The sequence below is a fragment of the Pan paniscus genome, chromosome 5 (assembly GCF_029289425.2).
Source record: "Pan paniscus chromosome 5, NHGRI_mPanPan1-v2.0_pri, whole genome shotgun sequence".
Classification (NCBI taxonomy): Eukaryota; Metazoa; Chordata; class Mammalia; order Primates; family Hominidae; genus Pan; species Pan paniscus.
The window spans coordinates 65,661,502-65,685,463 of NC_073254.2; positions in this window are offsets into that span (position 1 = coordinate 65,661,502).

Sequence of the window (23,962 nt, forward strand, 5' to 3'; positions counted from 1 at the left end):
GTGACTATGAGGAGCTCAAAATGCTTTCCACATGACAGACCATAATTCCTTCAAAAAGTCTCCCCATTTTATAAATTAGGAAATAGCAGACTTGGGGAGTTTTCCTAAGGGGTGATAAAGTGATTCATCTCTAGGTCACACTGGACTCGAGAGTACGAAAAATGACACGTGCTCACAGAAATGTGTTCTCCCTGATTTATTCAGTTAGACCCAAAGCACACATCTTGCCAAGCCTCCTTTCTCTCTAACTCTCTGTATGGAGCCAAAAGAGATTCCTAAAATATGAAGAGAAATTCATTCCTCTGGCAAATTGTCTTGAAATGACTATTTGTGCAGTATTTTGGTACTTTGGGCACATAGCCATGTTCGGAACATCTGAGTCCCTGTTATGAAAATGTAGACTGAAGTTACATGACAAGAAATGATCTCATCTGTGCAATAAAATATAAAATGCAACCAGATATTGGGTCTCATGCAGATTAATATCCAGTAAATGACCAATTTTGACCAATCTAAGTGTTTTAACACTATTCAACCAGCTGCTTAAGCTATTTACTTTAACCTAAGTCATCAAAACAAGATATTAATCCTTTTCTTGAGCTACTAGAAACTGAAGTTTAAAAAATATCTGGACACAAGATATGCTTGTCATTCACATTTCATGGTTACTTAACAATCATAAATGTATGTTATTCTACAAAGCATCCCTGTAAGCCAGGATATGTCATTTCAATGGATCCATATACAAAATGAAAAAAAAAAGACAAAAAATTTTGGTGACTGACTTAAGGTCAAACACAAATTTGCAAGTGAACAAATAATACAGTGAGTTTTTTTTTTTTTGAAGATAACTTTTAGATTTTCAGCAAAGGTGTTGACTTATAATTAAATTTGTATCCTTCTATTTGTGTTAAATGTTTATAGAACTTTGAATCTTTGTGCCATATAATAGGTATTCATTCGATCTTGGCAGGACAAGTGGGCAAAACAGGTTGTAATAAACCTGCGAGGTAAAATTTGGATTTGTTTTTGTTTATGTACATTTAGATAGGTAGTAACCTCTGAAAACATGGTTAATGATATTGTCTGCAATGTTGAGACAGAATTAGGATTGACAGTGGCAGCAACTGAGAGCCTCTCAGGCTGGGTGGTGACTGGAACAAAAAGACAAGAACAGCATTTAAGGATTTTTAATGTGTAATATAGAAATATTGGTAATAATTACAGTTTTTTCTTTCTAAAATATTCAGGATTTACAAAAGAATCAGTGATAGGAAATTCTTAAGGCAAATCAAAATTTTGAAAACATGGAAACATTTTTAAGTAAAATTAAAAATTTATGAAAACTTAAATGTTAAATCTATCATCATTCTCATAAAAATATTAGTTGCTGAAATTAAAAAATGTATTTCATATAAAAATAAACAGAAATTTGAAAAAATCCTGGACATGGAAAATAAGATTACATTTGGTCATGTTAATTAAATATTGCAGTTCTAAAAACCAAAAGGTTATTACTGATATTTTCAAGTCGTAGATGTATTTTTGAGAACATTTTTTCAGCTGTAGAAGCAGTTTTTCTCAATCTACTCTGGTTATAATTACATAAGTAATAAACTACATTAGTAATAAAATGCATCAGTAATAAATACATTATATACCATATATATAATGTATATGTATGGTATATATAAAATATATATGGTATATAATGTATTTATATACCATAAATACATTATGGTATATAAATACCATATGGTATATAATGTATATTATTATAATATATAATGTATATTATTATTATATAATGTATGTATTATATATAGTAAATATATTATATATATTTATTATATATTATATATATATATATATGGTTTGTTTCTTTGTTTTAGACAAGGTTTCACTCTACCACCCAGGCTGTAGTGCAGTGGCACAATCTCGGATCACTGCAGTCTCAACTTCCTGGACTCAAGCGATCCTCCTGCCTCAGCCTCCTAAGTAGCTGGGACTACAGGTGTGCACAACCACGCTCCACTAATTTTTGTATTTTTTGTAGAGATGAGGTTTTGAGGTTTTGCCATGTTGCCCAGGCTGGTCTCAAGCTCCTGGGATCAAGCAATCTAGCTGCCTCAGCCTTCCAAAGTGGTGGGTTTACAGCTGTAAGCTGCTGCCATATGTGTGTGTGTGTGTGTGTGTGTGTATATATATATGCCATATGTGTGTGTGTACATATATGTATATATACACACTCTCCTTCTCTCTCTCTCTCTATGTATATATATATATTCTTCCTCTCTCTCTCTCTCTATATATTCTCCCACTCCCTCTCTGTCTATATATATATATTGAAGTCCAAGATAAATCTCTCTCTATATATCTATATAGATATATAGATATATAGATATATAGATATATTGATATATATAGATATAGAGAGAGAGGGAGCATATATATATAGAGAGAGAGAATATATATATACACACAGACAGAGGGAGTATATATATATACATATATTATATATGTTATACATATATTACATATACATATATTATATGTTATACATATATTATATATACACATATATTCATATATACATATATGTATGTACATGTATATACATATATATGAATATACGTGTATATATACATATATATGAATATACGTGTATATATACATATATATGAATATACGTGTATATATACATATATATGAATATACGTGTATATATACATATATATGAATATACGTGTATATATACATATATATGAATATACGTGTATATATACATATATACATATATACGTATATATGTATATACACATGTGTATATACATATATACGTATATATGTATATACACATGTGTATATACATATATACGTATATATACATGTATATATGTATATATATGTGTATATACATATATACATATATACATATATATACATGCACATATATGTATACATATATAATATATAATATATGTATATATACCCATATATGTATATATACACTATATATGTATATATACCCATATATGTATATATAATATATATATACATGTATACTACATATTATGTATACATATATGTATACATAATATATATTATGTATACATATATTATATATACATATATGTATATATTATGTATACAATATATGATATATATAATATATATTATATATTATATATAATATATATTATATAATATATGCTATATATACATATATAATATATATATTCTATATACACATATACTATATATACTTATATACATATTATATATAATATGAATCATGTACATCATGAGATCTCTCCATATATGTATATATATACATATATAATATACATATATGTATAATATACATATATACATATATATGTATATTACACATATATAATATACGTATATGTATAATATACATATATACATATATATGGAGAGATCTCATGATGTACATGATTCAGATTTCAGAGATTTTAAAACCCTCCGTAGTTGTATTATACCAATAAAAATCTCTGAAAGTTCATAATCGAAAACTTCAATCTGCCAGGTAATGGGGTACTGTAAAGGATACTGTCTACTACTGTACACAACATCTTCTTGATGAGTGAACTCAAGAAGAAAGTTCTCTCCAGCTTCACACTGGGAGAAGTTGTGCTGCTTCTTAGCAGCTGCTGAAATGCTGCAGTGAATTGTATCTCCCTTATCTTTCACCACTAGAGAACTAAGAGTCCATTTGCCATCCACGCTTAACAATTATTCACAGGAGTTTCTGCAGTGTACTGGGGTGTACTAATTTTATCCTATTTAAATTTACTAGTCTACTTTAATATTTCTTTGGCATTTTTTCCTGTGACACTGTATGCAAATTGTGCTCCTTTGAGTTTGTTTTTTTAAACAAACCAAAATAGAGAAGAAAAGATGAAAGAACTAAAGGGACTAGAGGAAGAAAATTTAAAAAGGAGGCAGGTGGAAAGAGGAGAAAAAAAACAGAAGCTAAAATGAGTTGAACAATGATACAATTAATTTAGACTGCATAAATATCTTAGCAAATGGCTTATGTATCACCAATACTATTTTAGCAAATTAAATCTTGGAATGCCTTCTTAATGTTCTTTTTTGTTTAACCTTTTATGAACTTACTCTGATATGAGTTCCTGACAGGCAGGCACCATGTCTCGTTTATCTTTGATTCTCCCAGCCCAATGTCTAGGATTTGCCTAGAACATAGATTCTTAGTAAGTAGGTACTGATTGAAATATATTATGCAGTCCTCAGATTTTCATGATGGTATTAAATATTTTGGTATTTATTTAATTTTGCTTTTTTGATTATTTCACCAGTAACACAGTAATCAGGTGAAAAAGAAACATAAAGTCCTCCAGTGCCTTCAGTAGGGGTGGAAGAGGGTTATGTCGATGATTTTTCTTCCGCATGAAAAGGACACAGCTCTTTCAAATTCAGCAGCTGAGTGGATCCATATGCCTTCAGGCAGAATGTAGCCAGGGTAATGCTACAGATAATGTAATTAATTAACCCGTTTCTAGTCTCAGGATTTCAAACTTCTAGGTAATGGCATTTGTATAGTAATTTTCCTTGGTTCTATATAAGATCTTTAGTAGAATCACAAAATAAGATTTGCATTTAAATGTAAATGGTGGAAGTAAGGTAATGAAAGTTATTAAAATGAACACTTGATAAATTTGGATAAAAGTGGCTTAGTACAAACAAGTATATCTTACATGATCGTTTGTATTCAGGAAATCATTGGTGAATGTCCATGGTTGTTTAATCTTTACTTTGTAACTTCTGTTCTGGTTTGGTTTGATAATCAGCATTGCTTTTTAGATGAATAAAAGTTTCGAATTCTTGGACAGAAATAACCTTATTTTATAAAAGCCAGTAAGTCCAAAAATGATTTAATTTAATTATTTTAGAATGTGCTCAAGGTAAATCTGTAGCAGGATATGGATGTATAGAGGAACCAAGTGAATCAGTGACTTGTTGAGATGAAGGTCATTACGTCAGTGAGTCATCTTAGTATCTTTCCACAGGCCAAAGTGAAGCAGAATTCTCAATACCCAGCAAATGAAAGGGACAGAATCAGAAAATAGTACAAAACCAACTTAAGTAAATTTATTAAATTATAGGTATTCTTAAAGTGCATTAGTCTTAAAAATACCAACTAAATTTGATATATACCACTAAGAAATGTCACATAATAAAAAGTCCCCCATATTTGAAAAAAACAAAAACTTTTTTCATATGCTCAGTTTCTCCTTCCACTCCCTCCCCCCTCTTTCCTTTGTCCTTCCTCCATGTATTCACATCTAGAAAGTTGAACAGGACCTATATCTAAAGAATTATCTGGCTGTTGTACTAGAATTCTACACATTCTGAGAGTTTACTTCTTTTTTCCTTTACAAAAATATTGTTTACCCCAATTTTCTTCTTATTTATTGAAATCAGTCATATTAATGTGTTCAGTATTCATTTACATTGTTGGCATTAATAGTAGCTATTTAATTGTGATCCTTTAAACAACCATATTAAAAAATAAAGTTCTGCAATATAATCTTGCCCAAATGTTTTCTCAATGCCAATAAAACCCAATAAATAGACTAAACACTGTAGTAAATAAAACATTGTTATTTTACTTCTGGGGCCATAATCCTTGCCTAACCCGAGGTCTTTTGCTAAAAATGAGATTGTTTACTCCAGATTAGCTTTAAAGGATAATTTGTAAGAAAAACAGTTCAGGATAGTCACATTAGTAAACAAGGACAGAAAGAGTATACTAAGTGAGGGTGACTGAGGAAAAGGGACTGAATCGAGACCATGGCAGGGGGTGTGTAGAAAGAGGAAGGATGCTCTGTCAAGTTGCAGTACGTGTTTCATGCTAGGGGAACAGGATGCATGAAACAAATAAACTTAGTTTTAGACTAGTATCAGATACATGCTCGGATGTAAGTTAATTTTTCTACATTAATGAATCTTTCAAATTGACCATAGAACAGGGGTTTGAGTTTCTGTATTGATTGTGAAGGCATATTGATGAGATATTCAGAATTGGGGAATTTAAGGTCTTTAAGAACATGGCCCAAGTCCAGACATTGTGAGGTAATTGCCTACCTGAGCTAGAACTTGTAATCACTTTTTGATTGTGTGTCATTTGATCAGATTGTACATCCTGTAAGTTTAGGGTTTTGGATAGCTAGAGGAAAACTGTCTATAAATAGAAAAGAAAATTGTTTTATAACATAATTTTTGACATGGATTTATTTGACTTGGGTCATACTCTGTCACTCTTGATATAACACATATGCTACCCGCTTTATAACCATATCTTCAAAGCTATAGATATCTCTGCAGATAAATCTATAAATTAAACATTTTGATTGTTTTGTTCTTTCCTTTGGGCATCCTGTTGTATGTACCACTGTCTGTATCAAAACAGGAGCTCAGGAAGCACTTGGCCTGAGTGCAAGGTACTGCTCCACTTTTCTCCCCAGGTGTCTTGTATCAAGCCACAAGCCCAAGAGACTTACAATAAATAGAAATTTACTGCTACAACTACAACTACCAGATATAAAGATCAATAGAATAAAAAACTGAGTCCTACCCCAGGCTGCATGGTAATTCTGTTTTGATAAAACCCCAGGGCCAGTAAGGAGAAATATTTGAAAAGAAATGGCTGGAGAAAGAAAATTTACCTGTTTTTTTTTTTTACTTAATGGCAAAACAAACAAACATGGAAAAGCTCTCCTATGTATCTTTTGTGGACCAAGTGGGAAGGAATGAGAAAGAGAGATTAAATTTCTCTAAAAATACACATGAGCTTAAAAAATGAAAGGGAGGCTGGGTGCGGTGGCTTATGCCTACAGGCATTTTGGGAGGCCAAGACAGGTGAATCACCTGAGGTCAGGAGTTCAAAACTAGCCTGACCAACATGGTGAAACCCTGTCTCTACTAAAAATACAAAAATTAACAGGGCATGGTGGCACATACCTGTAATTTCAGCTACTTGGGAAGCTGAGGCACGAGAATTGCTTGAACCCAGAAGGCGGAGTTTGCAGTGAGCCGAGATCCCACCATTGCACTCCAGCCTGGGCAACGAGAGTGAAACTCTGTCTCAAAAAGAAAAAGAAAAAAGAGAGGGAAATGTGTTAAGTAGATATGTGCAAATATTTCAAATTCCTTCCTCCCGCAGCAGCCAAGAAAATAAATGTAGTGTATTATCTACTCCAGAATATGGTCTATACACCTACCCTGTTCATCACATTTGAATCGTTAGAAATGCTTTGTCATTCAGAGGTACACCTAAATTAAAAGTTCAAAACTTATGATCCAAACTACTTGGTGTCATTCCCATTATATATTTTTGCCAGTTTAGTTTACATTTAGAAACAAGAGGCCTCTTTTATCAAAGGGAACAGAGGCATGGTGATTTGAAGTTCTCATTCACAATCTCTATCTACATGTAATTCCAATGCTTTTTTTGTTTTACATTTTAACTATATATTTTTATATGGAAATCGAGCTAATTTATATCAGTATCAGAAGGAAAAATACACTGCGGGGTTTTTAAACTACGAATTCTGTTAGACAAGCTTGTTAGTAATTTTAGGGTAGAATTAAAAAACAAGAAAGTGGGGACACCCTTGAAAGTCTTACCTGTATTTCTGGGGGACTTCAGAGGTATGCCTAATTTTCGGTTTTATAAACAGATAATGTTCTTTAGACCCTCCTCAAATGTGTATAAAATTGCAGCATTTGAACTACTGATGGGATGGCCTGCAGATCTGACCTAAGGAATTAGGTTTTGATATGTGAAGTTTCCATGGGACATCAGAAATTCTCTAGTCAGTACTATTTTTCAAAGTATAAATTCAGCAAACTATAGGGCCTTTGTAGAGGAGGTCTCCACGTTGCATTTTTCTAGTTTCCCTCTTCCTTTTTATTATGCACTGTAACAATATTGAGTTTTCCTTTGACTTTCTTTCATTGCTTCTGGGAAAATTAATCCTCCTTTGTATTTCGTTCCCAAATCTCTCCCAACTCAATGTATCTCTCGGCACAGGGCTACAGATACACACTTCAGAAACCAGAGCTAAACAAAAATATTCAGAAATGTCGTTGGTATCCTATTTATAATAGCAAAATTATAATTTAATTAAACACATTATATTATTCCGCAACATTTGATATCATGCTGTTATTGAAATCATGATTATATTAGTCAGGGTTCCCCAGAAAAACAGAACCAATAGGATATCTATATAGATGTAGACATATAAGAGATTAATTATGAGAATTGGCTTATGTGATTATGGAGTCTGTAGGCCTAAGAAATAGAAGCTCTGATGTCTGAGCATAAGAGAAGAGGGATGTCCTAGGTCAAAAAGAGAAAGAATTTGCCCTTCCTCTGCCTTTTTGTTCTATGCAGGCCCTTAAGAAGATCGGATGATGCCTGCTCACATTGGTAAGAGTAAATCTTCTTTATTCAGTTTACTGATTTAAATGTCAATCTCTTCTGGTGTATGCAGACGTGATGTTTTACCAGCTATCTGGGAATTCGTCAGCCCAGTCAAGTTGGCACATAAAATTAAACATCATAAATAATTACAAAGAATTTGTAATGATACAGGGAAATGTTTATTATGTAATAAGTTATTTTAGCAATTAGAAAACTATGGATAAGAGAATTTCAACGTCATATAAAAGTATATACATAGAAAAAGATTGGAAGATGGTACACAAAAATATACAAATATTGCCTCTGTTAGAAGTATTTTTCATGTATTCTGACATGAGTATGTATTTCTAGTATGAATTACTGACAACTGATTTATTCAGCACCTACTGTGTGCTAGGTATTCTAGGTTCTGTAGTTATTTATCACATTTAATCTTTGATATCACTCTATAAAGTAGATATTCATTTCATTTTACATAGAAGAATCCCACATCTCAGAAATGTTGAGTAAATTATATTGGGTCATATGGCTAGTAATAATAACTACTATCCTCAATTTACAAGTGAAAAACACTGAGGTTAAGAGAGGCTAATTAACTTTCTCAAGGTTATCCTGCAAACAAGTAGCAGAACAGACTGAAACAAGATCTTTTTGACTTTAAATGTCCTCGTCCTTTCTATCATATGACACTGCTTCCTCAAAATCAAATGAGCAAAGACAATGATAACAACAAACTGCATAAAAAAATTGTGATAGAGAGAGAGAAGAATGTTTAATAAAAAAGAGAAGTGTTTTATTCCTGCATAGATATATCAGTTGCTCTTGCTGAGCCTTCTGATTGTTGAATTTAGATCTGTGCAATATCTGTGAAAACAAAATATGCATAATATTTGCATCATATCTATTTTCTGAGAATTTCAAAATTCTCATAGCAAGTGTTTTCTGGTATCTCACTTAGCAAATGCTTTTTGTTGTTCTGTTTAGTAATAATTCTTGTTTATAGAAGGTATAATTGAAGAGGAGGGTGGAAAAGTTTGTATCCATTCTCAATCTGCAAATAATGCATGTTTTGGGATTATAGTCATATAATGTATTTTTCTTTATTAATGGTTTTCTGTCCATGATTGGGCTCAGAAAATGCATATAAAAAGTGCAAACATTACTGGCATAAATATGGTATGTCACCAAAAAATGCTGTGGAAATTCAAAGATAGATAAGAAATAATGAGGTTTATAGATTCATTAGCATTTGAATGATGAAACATGTATATGTGTTACTCCTTTGATCAATACTGCCCTGGAGGGAAAGTACTGTATTTAATTGTCTTTTCCAGACCTTCCACTGTGGACATCTGGTTGCTATGCAGTCCTGTAGCAGGACATTTTATTGCCTCAGTGTTGTAGAATTCAAGTTCCAATTTTATCACTAGTGATGGCATGTGTTATGAGAAAATGTATGGAAAGGCATGTTCATAAGGGGATCGCCTCTATTCTATCTGATTGTGTGGACTTCACTAGCAGGCATCATATGGGTGAATACGGCATATCGTTCTATGTAGTTGTTAAGTTTCAGTGATTTTATTACATACATTGCATTATATACATCTGTGAGCTGTTTTACTAAAATAGTTTCACTTACTAGGAATGCTTCATTTTTGTAGATGCCTTTTATTTTGCAATTACCCAAACCATTTGAAAACTTTGCATGTGCATACAAGGCCAAGACAATGTTTTACTGTGGAAAAATCAAATGCATTAGAATCGGAGACACCTGGCATCAAGTGCTGGCTCAATTATTTTCTAGCTATGTGATATTCAGAAAATTATTTAATCTATGTATGCTTTAGTTTCTTCACTGTGAAGTGGGGACATTGATACATATCACCTGGAATCTTGACAAGAATTAAATGAGTTACACAAATAAAAAAGCCTGACTTGTTGTGTAAAATTCTCCCTTTTTCACCTCTTCTCAATTATCTTAACTGACAAAACAGTCAGAATAAATTTGATATGTAATAATACAGTCTTCCTTTGGTATCCACAGGACATTTGTTCCAGGAACACTGCAGATATGAAAATTCATGGATGTTCAAGTCTTTTATATAAAATGGCATAGTATTTTCATATAACCTACATACATTCTCCTGTATACTTTATCTCTAAATTACCTGTAATAATAAGGCATTCAATAAGACCAATATTGAATACAACATAAATACCTAAAACAATATAAAGACTATGTAAATAGTTATTATACTGTATTTTTAAAATTGTTGTGTCATTATTATTATTTTTTCCCAAATATTTTTGATCCAAGGTTGACTGAATGTGAATGTGGAACCCATGGATATGGAGGGTTAACTGTGATCTAAAACAAGATTTGCCACAAAAGATTATTTTTTAACTAGATATGTATTGTGTGGCATTTCCAGGTGGAGAGGTTTGCCTACTTTATGCTTGGATTAAAATTATTTGCCAAAGTGCTATCCAATTGACATGGAGGAACAGTGTTGCAGAAGCAAGCAGGTGGATGACAGTAGCTAGTGTGCGATATCAAGTGAGCCTTGAATAAAATAGAAAGTTCATATTCAATAAGTGAATAATTAATTTCTTATACTCAGTTTCCATGCTTATGACCTGGTGGCATACATCTGAGGGACAGGGTAATCCAGGAGTTAATGGAGGGCAAATTCTAAAATGCCCTGAAACTTATCTTGCTATAGAGAATGATGCCAATGTCTACTAGGTTTCTGCTTGTTAATTTCTATGGTTGCTGCTACTGGGGAAATTGTCTTCATTTGCATTGTCTTTCAGTGACCTACCTGGAGGCAAACACCTGCAGACACTTTATGTTCACAGAAGTATCACTTGGGACAGAGACCCACATCCATTCAGTGCAACCAACTATGCTAAAATAACATTATGGGCAAATATTTCAAAGCTTAACATTTCAAATGATTGTTTCACATATGATTTTACCCCTTCTTATTGCTCCTGAGTAATATATATCACTGCCAACATAACTTCTTGGCCTATCCTTTGCACTGTGTGTTTTTAAACTTCTCAGATGGAATTCTTAAAGCGTTTTAATTGTAGAGATTAAATTAACTTCATTCAATTTTTTTTAGAGGGAGGAAAAATTCTCTGGTGAAAAAAATGATTAGATTTCAGTGGAAAATAAAGAAAACATAATAAAAAAGAAATGCATTTGGAAATGTGCATCAGTATATATTGCTTATAAATTATGTGTGTGAGTGCATGATTACATATTAAAGAAAATTTGTTAGTCATAATAGAACTATTTTCATATTGTACCACACATGGGTTTATTCTAAGTACAAGTGTACCTGGATATATAAAGAAAAATACATATTGTTCACATTATTGTAATTCATAAATTTTACATTTAAAAAATACTCTGAGAAAAAAAATTCTGAATGTGTATTGGTATGTTTCTTAAAAGGTGTATAAGTGCCTTTAAACAGACTTCTTAAAAATAATAATTTAGGGTCAAAATGTTTCTTTTATTGAACAAATATGCAGTCTCTTTTTATTTATCTTGTTTGTATGTATGTGCATGTGTGTGTGTGTACTTATTAATTATGGTAAAATGAATTAAGCTGATTTGGGATTTCAAGAAACTAAAAAAAACAAAACACAGCTCCTGTCTGCCCCAACCCCAGCCAAATGGTCAAGATTCTATTTGCACCAAACCTATACTCTTTATATTTGGCTTAGTTACAGAGCCCACTGAAGGAGTAAAACCAAACCAAATTTAAAGAAAATTGCTTAAGCATTTTCAAAGTGATCATGACTTAAAGTAATACATTTGCACATGTGCCGTAAAAATGTAGTTGGTTATTGCTATATGTATATATATATATATATATATATATATATGGATGAAACAATTTAAAATTCTGCACTTAAAGTCTTCTTTCCCTTAGGCAGCCATATTTAAACGTGCTTGTGTTGCGAATTTGGCCACTCACTTGGGGCTCTCTCTACTACAGAAATAAACAATAAAATTTTGGATAATTTATATCACATAAATTCATCAGTTAATCTTTTTATTAGAATCAAGAAGCATCAGGTAAAGCCTCTAACAACTACTTATGCAGATCGTGTATATCTGTATATTGAAAATGAAGAAACTGAGAGACAGAAAAGAAATACTTTGCTGCATACAAATGGAGATATAGGATGTGGCCATAAATACATTTTGCTAAATGACTTAGGGTTCAGGTTTGAAGAGCAAACAACAGAGGAGCTCCCATCTCCAGTGAGGCTGCAACACCTCTGACCAAATCACCTTCACTCATTTGTTAATCTATTTATTGTCATGGAATTGTCATCATGCTGCTTAAGCATGTGTCTTTCCTCCTCAACTAGATTGCAAGCTTCATGAGGATTTATACTTTCCTGTTACTTTCTGTATCTATTCTGTCCAACATTATACTTTTGATAAGAACAGGTTTATTAGATATTTGGATGAAAAGAACTTCTTTTCATAGTACAATTCTGTATCACAGTGCAACTTGAATGATCTACGGTATAGAGTTAAAATATTTTTAAAAATGGAAGAAATGCAGTAGATACTAAAATAATTGAGACTTTTTAGAAATAATTATTGATTTTTATGGATGTGACTCACACATCTCAGGACTAAAGCATCACAGATTGTGGCTTTTAATAATGGTCACTTCCTATTTTCTTCAAAGAGGTCATCACGTGTCTCTTGGGCCCACATAACAGAATCTGTCTTCTCTTCATGAGCAGAAATTGAGATTCATTATTATCACAGGATATGCCTATTAAATGGGAAGTTGAGGCATTTCTACTTCTTAGATCAGGTAATAAACACTACCTTTAAGAAAAGAGCAGTTTGGTTTTGTCTGAATCTGAAATTTCCATCCTAGAGAATTATAATAATCACATATTGAATATCGTTGTTCTTATTTTCATTTCACTTATTTGGAATAATCAAGAGAGGTTGAAATTTTAAAAAAATCAAAACTGTATGGACCTACCAGGAAAAGATTCGCTCACCCCTCCATCAGAAATTGAGACCTGCTCAACTCATTCGTGGATAGACTTGATCCCTCCCTCTCATGGAGTTAATACTAATTTTGAAAATCTTAAATCAAAGACTCATTGATCACTGAGGGTGTATTCTAAGAAAACAAGGAGGCAAATGTACTTTCATTGGCATGCAGCGGAGTTAGAAGTTGGGAGGATAAATCTCTCCCAGAACAGTCTGACGAAAAAACCTCACGCAAATCTGGAAATATTAATAGACTAATTACCAGTGCTTTCATTTGCAAGTCCCATTCCTTTTCCCTTCTTAGCTTCCCCGCCCACCTCCTCTAACCCTTCATATAGTTCAGCAAGGGAAGAGCGAAGAAAGGAGGGGGCGGGGGGGACAGTGAACTTAGCCACAAAATAAGTCAAGGGAGAAATGAAGTACTAATTAAGAAAGCCGGGGTGTTATGCAAATGGCTCTTGCACCGAAGGCAGCCTAATGAATGTGCCCGGAGTGGATGGGGCGCCTTCGCCGCGCCGACAGCTGGCTCCCAGGAAGGTCAGGAGCAGGCAGGCGCGCGGGAGCATAATCCTTCAGATTGGCAGCTCTGCCCCCTGGTCACCGTTTGATTATCTCCCAAATTGCTGTATTTCACAGAGATAATGATTTTTTATGGTCACAGATTTGAAGACAACTGCTGTATCCTCAGGGTTGTCGTTCTGCAAGGAGACACTGCTGCTTCCTTCAGAAGAGAGAGAGAGGGGGAGAGAGAGACTTTCTTCTCCCTTTCTCTCCCTGGCAACTTACTCCCTAGAATGTTTTATTATCATAATGAAAGCAATATGTATTAGTGAAGGAACTGCCTCTGTTCCGATTAATCCCCAGCTTTCTCCTGTTCTTTAGCCAGCGTGGAGGTCTCTTTCTCTGAGCTTCCCAGAGTTCCAGTACTTTCTCATACTCATGAGAAGATGTGGTCCTCTCTGCAAAACTTAAAATAGTCTGTTCTTAAGAAGAGAAGGTGACAGTTCACGCTGGTGACTCTCAAGAAGTGTGTGTGTGTGTGTGTGTGTGTGTGTGTGTGTGTGTGTGTGTGTGTGTGTGTTGTGTTTACCACGCCTTTTTACTTGGGACCCTTCCTCGGAGGGCTCAAGACAGTGAAGGTGGGAAACTTGCAGTTAACCTCCCTTAATCCCACTTGGCATTTGCCAAGTTGGTGGGGTATGAGGCTTTGACCTATGGTCTCTTCTGTGTCTTTTGAAAGAGTTTTAAGGTGGGAGCTTTGACTAGGGCTCCCAAGCAGCATATTCATTTAATTCCAATGTCAAAGCAATCAGAGAAAAAAGAGAAAAGTGTATGCGGTTGTGCCCCTTGAAGACTGGGCATTTATAGTTAGCATGAGTTATATGACTTTGGGTGTATTCAAGGCTTTTAGGAACATGTTTATTTTTCTTTAAGAAATTGACCACTGAAGCTCTCGCAGAAATATGATTTTCCATTGATACTGGGAACATCTTTGTAGTAATTGAACTTCAATTCCTGAGAGAATGCTCTTTGACGACTGGGCATCTGACCTGCTAAGGGAACATCAAGGTTTTGCCAAGTACTGTAACTCGAAATTATTTCTATTTCAGTTCAGCCTTAATTATTCCAACATTGCTGGAATTTTCATATTTATGAAGCAAAGGTTTGCTAGGAATTTATATTTGAAATCACTTGTCTCCTCATAATTGAAGAGAAAGGTAAATAGTGTAAATGAATCCCAATTGGCTTGAGGTCTTGCTGGTGTTTATCGAGAAAACATGAATTCAAAAGTGGCTTGCTTATATCCTGTTTCCCATCAAATATTAATTTACTGATTTTTAATTATTTCTACTGTATTTAATGTGCATTTTATTTGAAAATATACAATTTATTTCTATGTGGAGTTCTGTGTGTTTATCTACAGAGCTGTCTTTCAAAATAAAAAAAGGAAAGGTTCTGATCATCACTTACCTTCCCATGTCTGTAGCAAAAAAAAAAAAAAAAAAAAAAAAGATGCAAAACAGAGTGCTTCTGCAAGCCAATTACCGTGCATCAGTAGCCCTTTTTTTTTTCTTTAATCTGAAAGGCCTCTCTCTACTCCCAGATGAGTTTACATTGAGAAATAAGTTACCAGCCTCTCTACAAAGATGAGATTCTTCTCTGCCAATGGGGGTATATGTATATTTTGAGTAGCAAAGCCTGTTTTTAAAAAACATGTCAATCTTCCAGTAGTTTCAATGATTATTACCAAGTGTTGCTCTAGAAAAAAAGAGTCCAGCAGGGTGAAGAAGTGGTGTTGCTGTTTTAAGTGGGGTAGCCAAGCCTTTTGAGCCACTTATAGTTGAGATGAGACATGCAGTGAAGGAGAGAGAGAGCCACGTTCATATGGAGGGGAAGAGTGTCCTGGCAGAAGGAATGGCAAGTTCAAAGGTTTTGAGATTATGTCGTGCATGGCTTGTTTGAGAAATAACAAGGAAAACAGTGCATTTGGAACAAAGTAAGCCAGAGGAAAAAGGTGGGTGATTAAGTCTGAGATGAGGCTTGGGGGCAAATCATATAAGTTTTATAGATGATGAGAATGAGTATGGATTGTAATCTAAGTGGAAAGGACAGCCTCAAACAATCTTCTGCAGATGAACACTGAGGATTTACATTGTTCACAATTTAAAAAAACACTGAAGTGAACAACCTTGTATATAGAACTTTGCTTTTGTGTTTATTCACTTGATAAATGTTATTCAGTGCCTTCTCTGAACCAGCTGCCATGCTAGGCACAGATAATCAAACTGTGGAAAGAACAGTCTTGTCCCACACAGAGCTTACAATATATGGGGCATGTGATCACAGTTATATTTGATAAATTTCAACTATTTCTTAAGAAAATAACTTTAGAAATGGAATTACTCCATCAAAAAGAATGCAGACTTCGAATTAAATACATGTGAGTTTTATATGGAAAGATAAATATCCACACTACCCGCCTGAAAAGTTGTACCAATGCATATGTCAACTACCAGTGGATGAAAGTGACTATCTCCTCCCCTCCACAGAGGTTGCTTCCAGTAGGAGACATTGATAAGAGAAAAAATGTATTTCTTTTTTTAAAAAATGTTTCTCTAATTATTAGTTGATTATTTTTACATTTTTCATTTTCATTGTCTTACTAAATTCAGAGGACTTCCCTTTGTTGCTAATTTTCAACACAAAGGCTAGCTATTACTTGTGTTTTATTCATAGAATTAGCTAACTACAACCACAAAAACTCACATTTATAAGGGATGTGTTAAATGCCAGCACAGTGAGCATCATTTCATCTAATCCTTACCAAATCAAGGGAAAAAGCACAATTGTTTTTATTTCAGCCCACTAAACCATAAGCTCCCTGAGACATGGACCATATTTATCTTGCTTACCACATTTGCCTCTAAGTCTAGCACAGGAATTACCCTAGATAAGAGGCCATATATATTTGTTGGATATTATATATACATATAAAATTGAGGCATAGGAACTTTAAATAACAAAGCCCCATAGCTCATAAATGGTGGAGCTGAAATTTTATTCTGACCAGTTTTAGTCCACAGGCTGTGTTCTTGGCCTAGGTGATCTTATTATTCATTAATAAAATTCTCAGCAACTAAAATGTGTGCACACTGCCACTTCCTACCCTCCAGGTTCTTATGGTCTGATTGTGCTGCAAATCTACCATCTTAGATTTTCCAAGGGACATTCTGATTTTATGTAACCTTATTCTTTTCAGTAGAGACAATATGATCAACATATAGTCCAAAATTTACTTCTCCAGCCATGACCTCCCTGTAAGCTCCATATTTCCTAACTGCCTATTAATTACTCTATCTACATGTTTTCTGAGCAGCCCAAACTTAACATATCCAATGCAGAACTCTTTATTTCAACTCCACCTTCCCAATCTGCTCTTCCCCTTCGGTCCCCAGTTTCAATAAAGGGCACAACCATTTATTCAGGTACTCAGGTCAAAAACTGAGCGGTCATCTTTGATTTCCATTCTTCTCTCACACCTCAACACATTCCTAAGAAAGTCTGCCTTCAAAATATTTCTCAGACCTGGCAGCCTTCACCTCAATTTCTGCTCCCACCTTAGGCTAGGCTACCATCAATTCTGTCTTGACTTTCTGGAATAGCCTCCTAATTGATGTGCTTCTACCTTTGCCTGCTTATAGTCTATTATCAGGGTGATATTCCAAAATATAAATCAATTCCCTACTCAAAACTTGCAATGAGTTCTCATCATATTTGGAATATCTGCAATCCCAAATCCTTTGAAATCTGCCCCCCCCCCTGCTTTTCTCTCCTGCCTTATGTCTGCCTTAGTCTCTGTACACCACCTACATGTTTTTTGTTTTTTGTGTTTTTTTTTTTTTTTTGCTGGTAATTGAGCCTATCAAATTGATTCTCACCTCAGGGCCTTTGTACTTTCTGTTCCTGCTGCCTGGAGTTCCTCCCTCTGCTTCATTCAGGTGTCTGCTCCAATGTCTTCTTTTTAGAGAGCCTTTCCCTGACCACTTGACCCCAAGTAGTGTCTCCCCCAGCCTGACTCCCCTTCACTGTCTGTCTTCTCATGCTGCTATATTATTCTTCATAGCACTAATTCCCACCTGACACTTATTACTTATTTATGACTCTGCTTGTTTATTGATTATATTTTCTATTAACATGTGAATTCCAGGAGGGTGGAGACTTTGGGTTGTTCAGAACAAGAACAGTACCTGACGTCTGTTGGACAATCAGTAAACATATTTGAATAAGGGAATGAAAGTAATTGAATTTTATGCCTTTGCCAGATCCTTTTCTAATAAATGATATGAATCAGTTATTAAAAAAACAACAAAAGCATCAAATCACGTGATCTGATTGACTTTGGAAAATCTAGTTATAATTTCTACCTTGTGAGGCAAATTAATGGATGACCAGTAAGGAAACTACTATTTGGAAATCTGAGGTTAATTGAATTATGTTTTAATAATGGCAGCCAATGCTTGGATAGAAGTCGTGAGATGTTGAGTTCAGAATGGTCAGATTCTATTAGTGAATCTGAAATGCCTTTGTTGTCCCTAGAAATAATGGATGAGCTCAGGTGCTTTATGTAGTCATGTACTGATGGCAGACTCTAGGAACAAGATAGAGAGAAGTGACCATTTATAACTGGTGTGTGTGTGTGTGTGTGTGTGTGTGTGTGTATGTGTGTGTGTGTGTGTTATGGCTTAGAAGAATGCTAGGATAGAAAAGCACACTGTCACTGTCGTAAGTGCTCTAAACTCAGGGCCTTCCCTAGATACAGACCTGTCTCAGATTCCCCCTGGGGCTTGCTGAGTTAGGATAAGCTGGTTGGTGTTTTGTTTCAGGTAAAAATGCATTCAGACAGCACTGTTACCCCAATTTTGGGTACTCTCCTACATCACAAGAAGATAGTACTCTCACTCTCTTCCCATTGTGGACATTTCCTGCTTAGTATGTAGTACAGGTTTCCTGCTGAAGAGTCAAGTAAAGATCAAGCTCATAGCTGTCTGGTGAGGTGAATTAAGGGTACACATAGGCTAAAAGAGATGATATCTCTGAGATGTAAGTTTTGCCATATCAAAGTAAAAAAAAACAAAAAACAAACAAACAAAAACAAGCTGTTTGTTAGATAAAGTGTATTATTTTCTCAAAACATTTCAAATTCAAATGGTATAAAAGGTTACATAGTAAAAAGTCTTCCTTCTATTCCTGTCCCCTAGATACCTGGTTTCCCTCCTCAGGCAATCAACTGTGCCAGTTTCTCATATATCCTTCTAGAAAGAGTTTATTCGTATATAAGAAAATATGTACATATGATGTGTGTGTGTATATGGTGTCATTTCCACCATTTTCCATTTAACATTTTTAAATGATAGAAAATGATATTATTCAGCACCTTGCTTTTTTAGTTGGAAAAACCATACAGTGTACTTAAAAAAAAGAGGCAGACACTGGAGCTGGACTATCTGAGTTCAAATCTTGACCAAACCAATACTATCTAAGTGAGTTTAGACAAGTTAGTTAACCTTTCTGCACCACAGTTTTTTTTTTTCATCTGTAAAGTGGGAAATCTGATAGTATGTGCCCTATCAGGTTGTTGTGGATAATTTGATATGCATGGAAAGCACTGAGCACTGTTTCTGTCATATCAAAACCACCTAGTGTTGCTAGCTATTGTTACTGTAATTGCTTTCATTATTTTTGGATCTTGTAGATCTTTCCATGTTGGCATGTAAAAAGGCTCCTCATTTTTTGTACCTGAATAGCATTCCAATGTATGGCTGTTTTTACACATATTTAACCATACCATATTTAGGATTTTACCCAAGTATTTTGTATTGCAAATAAGGCTACAATGAATAACTTTTCACATTGATCATTCTAGAATGTCAAGTTTATCTCCAGCATAAATTCCTCAAAATAAAATTGCTTGACCACATAGAACGTACATTCATATATTTTTAAATATTGCCAAACTTCCCTCCATAAAGGTTGTAACAAGTTATGCTCTCACCAGCAGTATACAAAAATGGTATTTCCCACATATCCATCACCTCCTTGATAAATGAAAATTTGTATCTATATATTAAACTTACATTCTCCTGATTAGGAATGAGTTTGAGCATAGCTCTATATGCTTACGGGACATTTATATTTCTTTTTTGGTAAACTCTCTGTTAATGCATCTTCTACATTTTTTTCCATTGTGGTGTTTGTACACTTGTATGTATTTATATAAGCTGCTTATGTTTTAGAGAAGACTATATTACAAATAGTTTCCCCTATCGGTAATTATTTTTCTTTTGGCTTTACATGTAGAAGTTTTTGCCATGAACACAGTTTTTATTTTTATATAATTGAATTACTATATCTTTTTTATGAGTTTGTTGTTTTATCTTTTAGGGAAAAGTTTAATGAATTGCAGTTGATGTCTATAGATTCAAGGGACTCAATTTTGAGTTTATAATTGCTTCTGGCTTCATCTCTTCCCTATTAATTTTTTTTCTTTTTTTTTTTTTGAGATGGAGTTTTGTTCTTTCACCCAGGCTGGAGTGCAGTGGCTCCATCTCAGCCCACTGCAACCTCTACCTCCTGGGTTCAAGTGATTCTCATGCTTCAGCCTCCTGAGTAGCTGGGACTACAGGAACATGCCACCATGCTTAGCTAAGTTTTGTATTTTTTTAGCAGGGCCGGGTTTCACCATGTTTGCCAGACTGGTCTTAAATTCCTGACCTCAAGTTATCTGCCCGCCTCAGCCTCCCAAAGTGCTGGGATTACAGGCATAATGCACCGCACCTGGCCACTTCCTTATTTAAATTTAAGTTGTGTGAGGGCACGATCTGTGAAAATTAACTCATATAAATTGCTTTACATTAAGTAATCCATTTAATCCCTGTAATATCCCAAAGAAGTTGGTACAACTATCATTCCCATCTTACAGAGGAGTAAACTGAGACTCAGAGAGGTTGAGTCACTTGCTTAATATTAAACAGCTACTAAGTGCCAGAATTCCAGCCCATGCGCTAGGTTGCATGGAAACAGAATCAATGAAAAGTAATGATTTTTTTCTATAGAACAGATTCATTTGTTGTAATGTGTGACTAAAGGACTCCAGGCCTCACCATATTCACCCTCTCTCAAACCGCAACTCTAACCCAACATAGATACACTGTCCTGGGAAAGCATATATTTTGAGAGTATATTTTCTCAAAATCATATGTACAGAAGTCTCAAGCTGAGCTTGTTGAACAATGTTTCTCCTTCTCATATAGTGATATATAAAAAAGGGCAGGGGCGGGGGATGGGGGGCAGGGAATGTCTTCCCTTTCTCTCCCTATACCAAGAGAGTTTGCATGTCAACCCTCTTCTACACTTATCTATGGAATTGAGTTTAAGCCATCAGTAAATAAGAAATCTAATGATGACCTAAAACTGGACAGCAGTGGGCTTAGGCTTGGGCACCACCAAGATTTATGAAACACTGTGTCTTTAAGGTCTTATTTGCCACACCCTTTGGGATTGCAGGACAAAATCCTGGTGTTACATTTGATTGGCAATGACATCTGTGCAGACAGAGAAAGTAAAAGAGGTCCTTGAAGTAGCAACGTGTTGACACTGCCCTCTTAAACTGGTTAACAAATTGATCAATTTTGCTATTTTATTCCAACTGAATACTCATACTAAAGAAAGCTAAAAATACTTGGCACATTTTACAAAACAAATGTATCTTGGAAGTTCATCTTTGTGGCATCCTCTATGTTCCTATTCCAAAGAGCATCATTAAGCATTTCATTCAATATTTAATAAGTTTATTTTTTTAACCTCAGAAACATTTTAAATTATTTTAAAGTGATTAATTCTAATACTAAGCATTAAAATGAAATCATTCAGACTTGACTCTGGGCTTGATTTTTCTGGGTTTAAGCATTCACTTTCCTATGCACAGCACTACTGATAAAAATAAAGGAAACTAACCCAAATTTATTAAGCATAATAAACCTGCTATTTATCAAGATGCCTAAACCCTGAACTCTAGCACTTGGCTTTGTCTGGGCATCACACAGAGCTTTAATAGCTTATCAGCTGTAATCACCTTATGAGATCTTATGGAGAGCTAGAAGAGGGACCAAAGGATGTAAGGTAGAAATTGGAATCATGTTTTATATAATTATATTACAGACTTAAAATACGGAGTATTTTGCTCTTTCACATAGAAATACTACTTTTTATTATCATGTTTTTCATAAGCCAATTTGTGATGTGCTTTTTAAAGCAACTTTATTGAGATAAAGTTCACATATACACAATTTACCTATTTAAAGTGTACAATTAGTGTATTCAAAGATATGTGCAACCATCACCATGGTCAATTTTAGAATATTTTTAGCACCCTCAAAATAAATCTCATACACTTTAGCTATCAGCCCCTACATTCCCAACCCCCAGCCCCCAACCCTAGGCAACCCCTAACCTACTTTGTGTCGTATAGATTTCCCTGCTCTAGAGATTTCAAATGAATGGAATTATATAATATGTGATCTTTTGTGACTAGCTTTTTTTCCTTAGCATAATGTTTTCAAGGTTCATCTATGTTGTGGCCCTTACCAGTAATTCATTGTTTCATGGCCAAATAATATTCTACTGCATGTATATGCCATATTTTGTTTATCCTTTCATCAGTTGATGAACATTTGGATTTTTTTCTACCTTTTGGCTATTACAAATGATGCTGCTGTAAACATTCACATATCAGTTTCTGTGTTGGCATATGTTTTAATTTCTCTTGTATATATAACTAGGAGTGGAATTTCTGGGTTATATGATAATTCTGTGTTTACTCTTTCAAAAAACTGCCAGACTGTTTCCCAAAGTGGCTTCACCATTTTACATTTCCACTAGCATTGTGTGCAGTTGTAACTTCTCTACACTCTTACCAACAGTTATCTGTTTTTGTTTTGTTTTGTTTTGTTTTTTAATTATAGCCAAGCTAGTGGACATGAAATAGTATGTCATTGTGGTTTTCATTTGCTTTTCCCTGATGGCTAATGATGTCCATCCCCTGTACCATTTGTGTGTATTCCTTGGAGAAAAGTCCTTTTCATCTTCTTTGCCCATTTTTGAACTGAGTTATTTTTCTTATTACTATTGAGATGGCATGGTTCTTTCTATGGCACGGTTCTTTCTATATTCTGGATACAAGTTCTTTATCACATATATGATTTGAAAATATTTTCTCCCTTTCTGTATGTTGTCATTTCACTTACTTGATAATGTCCTTTGAAGCAGAAAAGTTAATTTTTTATAAATTTAAAATATTTAATGAATTTAAAATAGCAAGGATAATCTCATTGCATATCAATGTAATACTATTTTCTATAAAATTTTCTATATATCCCAACCCGACCCCCCACAAAGTTATTGGGAAGAGTGACATTGTTCTACATGTTTGCAAATGTCTCGAACATCCAGGTTTGTAGAAGCCACCCAGATTCTCCTATCTGCTTCCTCATTCAGTCTTTTGAGATATGTTATTTTGGTTGAAGCATATGGAAAAAAATCTGCTCTCACAATATGTAGTTAGCAAAAGGAGGAATATTTTAGTAGCCTTTTAAAGATAATTGTAGATATTCTTTTCTGATACCACAACAAAACTTGGTAAGTGATAGTTTCTTTTATTCTCAAAAGTTATTGATATTGATGAGTTCAGTATATGTTTTTCTTTTGCTGCTTGTGCTTTTGGTGTCATACCTAAGAATTTTTGTCAAATCTAAGTTTATGAAGTTTTACTACTATGTTTTCTTTTAAGATTGTATAGCTTTAACTCATATTTAGAAATTTTGAGTTAGTTTTTGTATATGGTATGAAGCAAGAGTCTATTTTTATGCATGTGGCTATTCAAC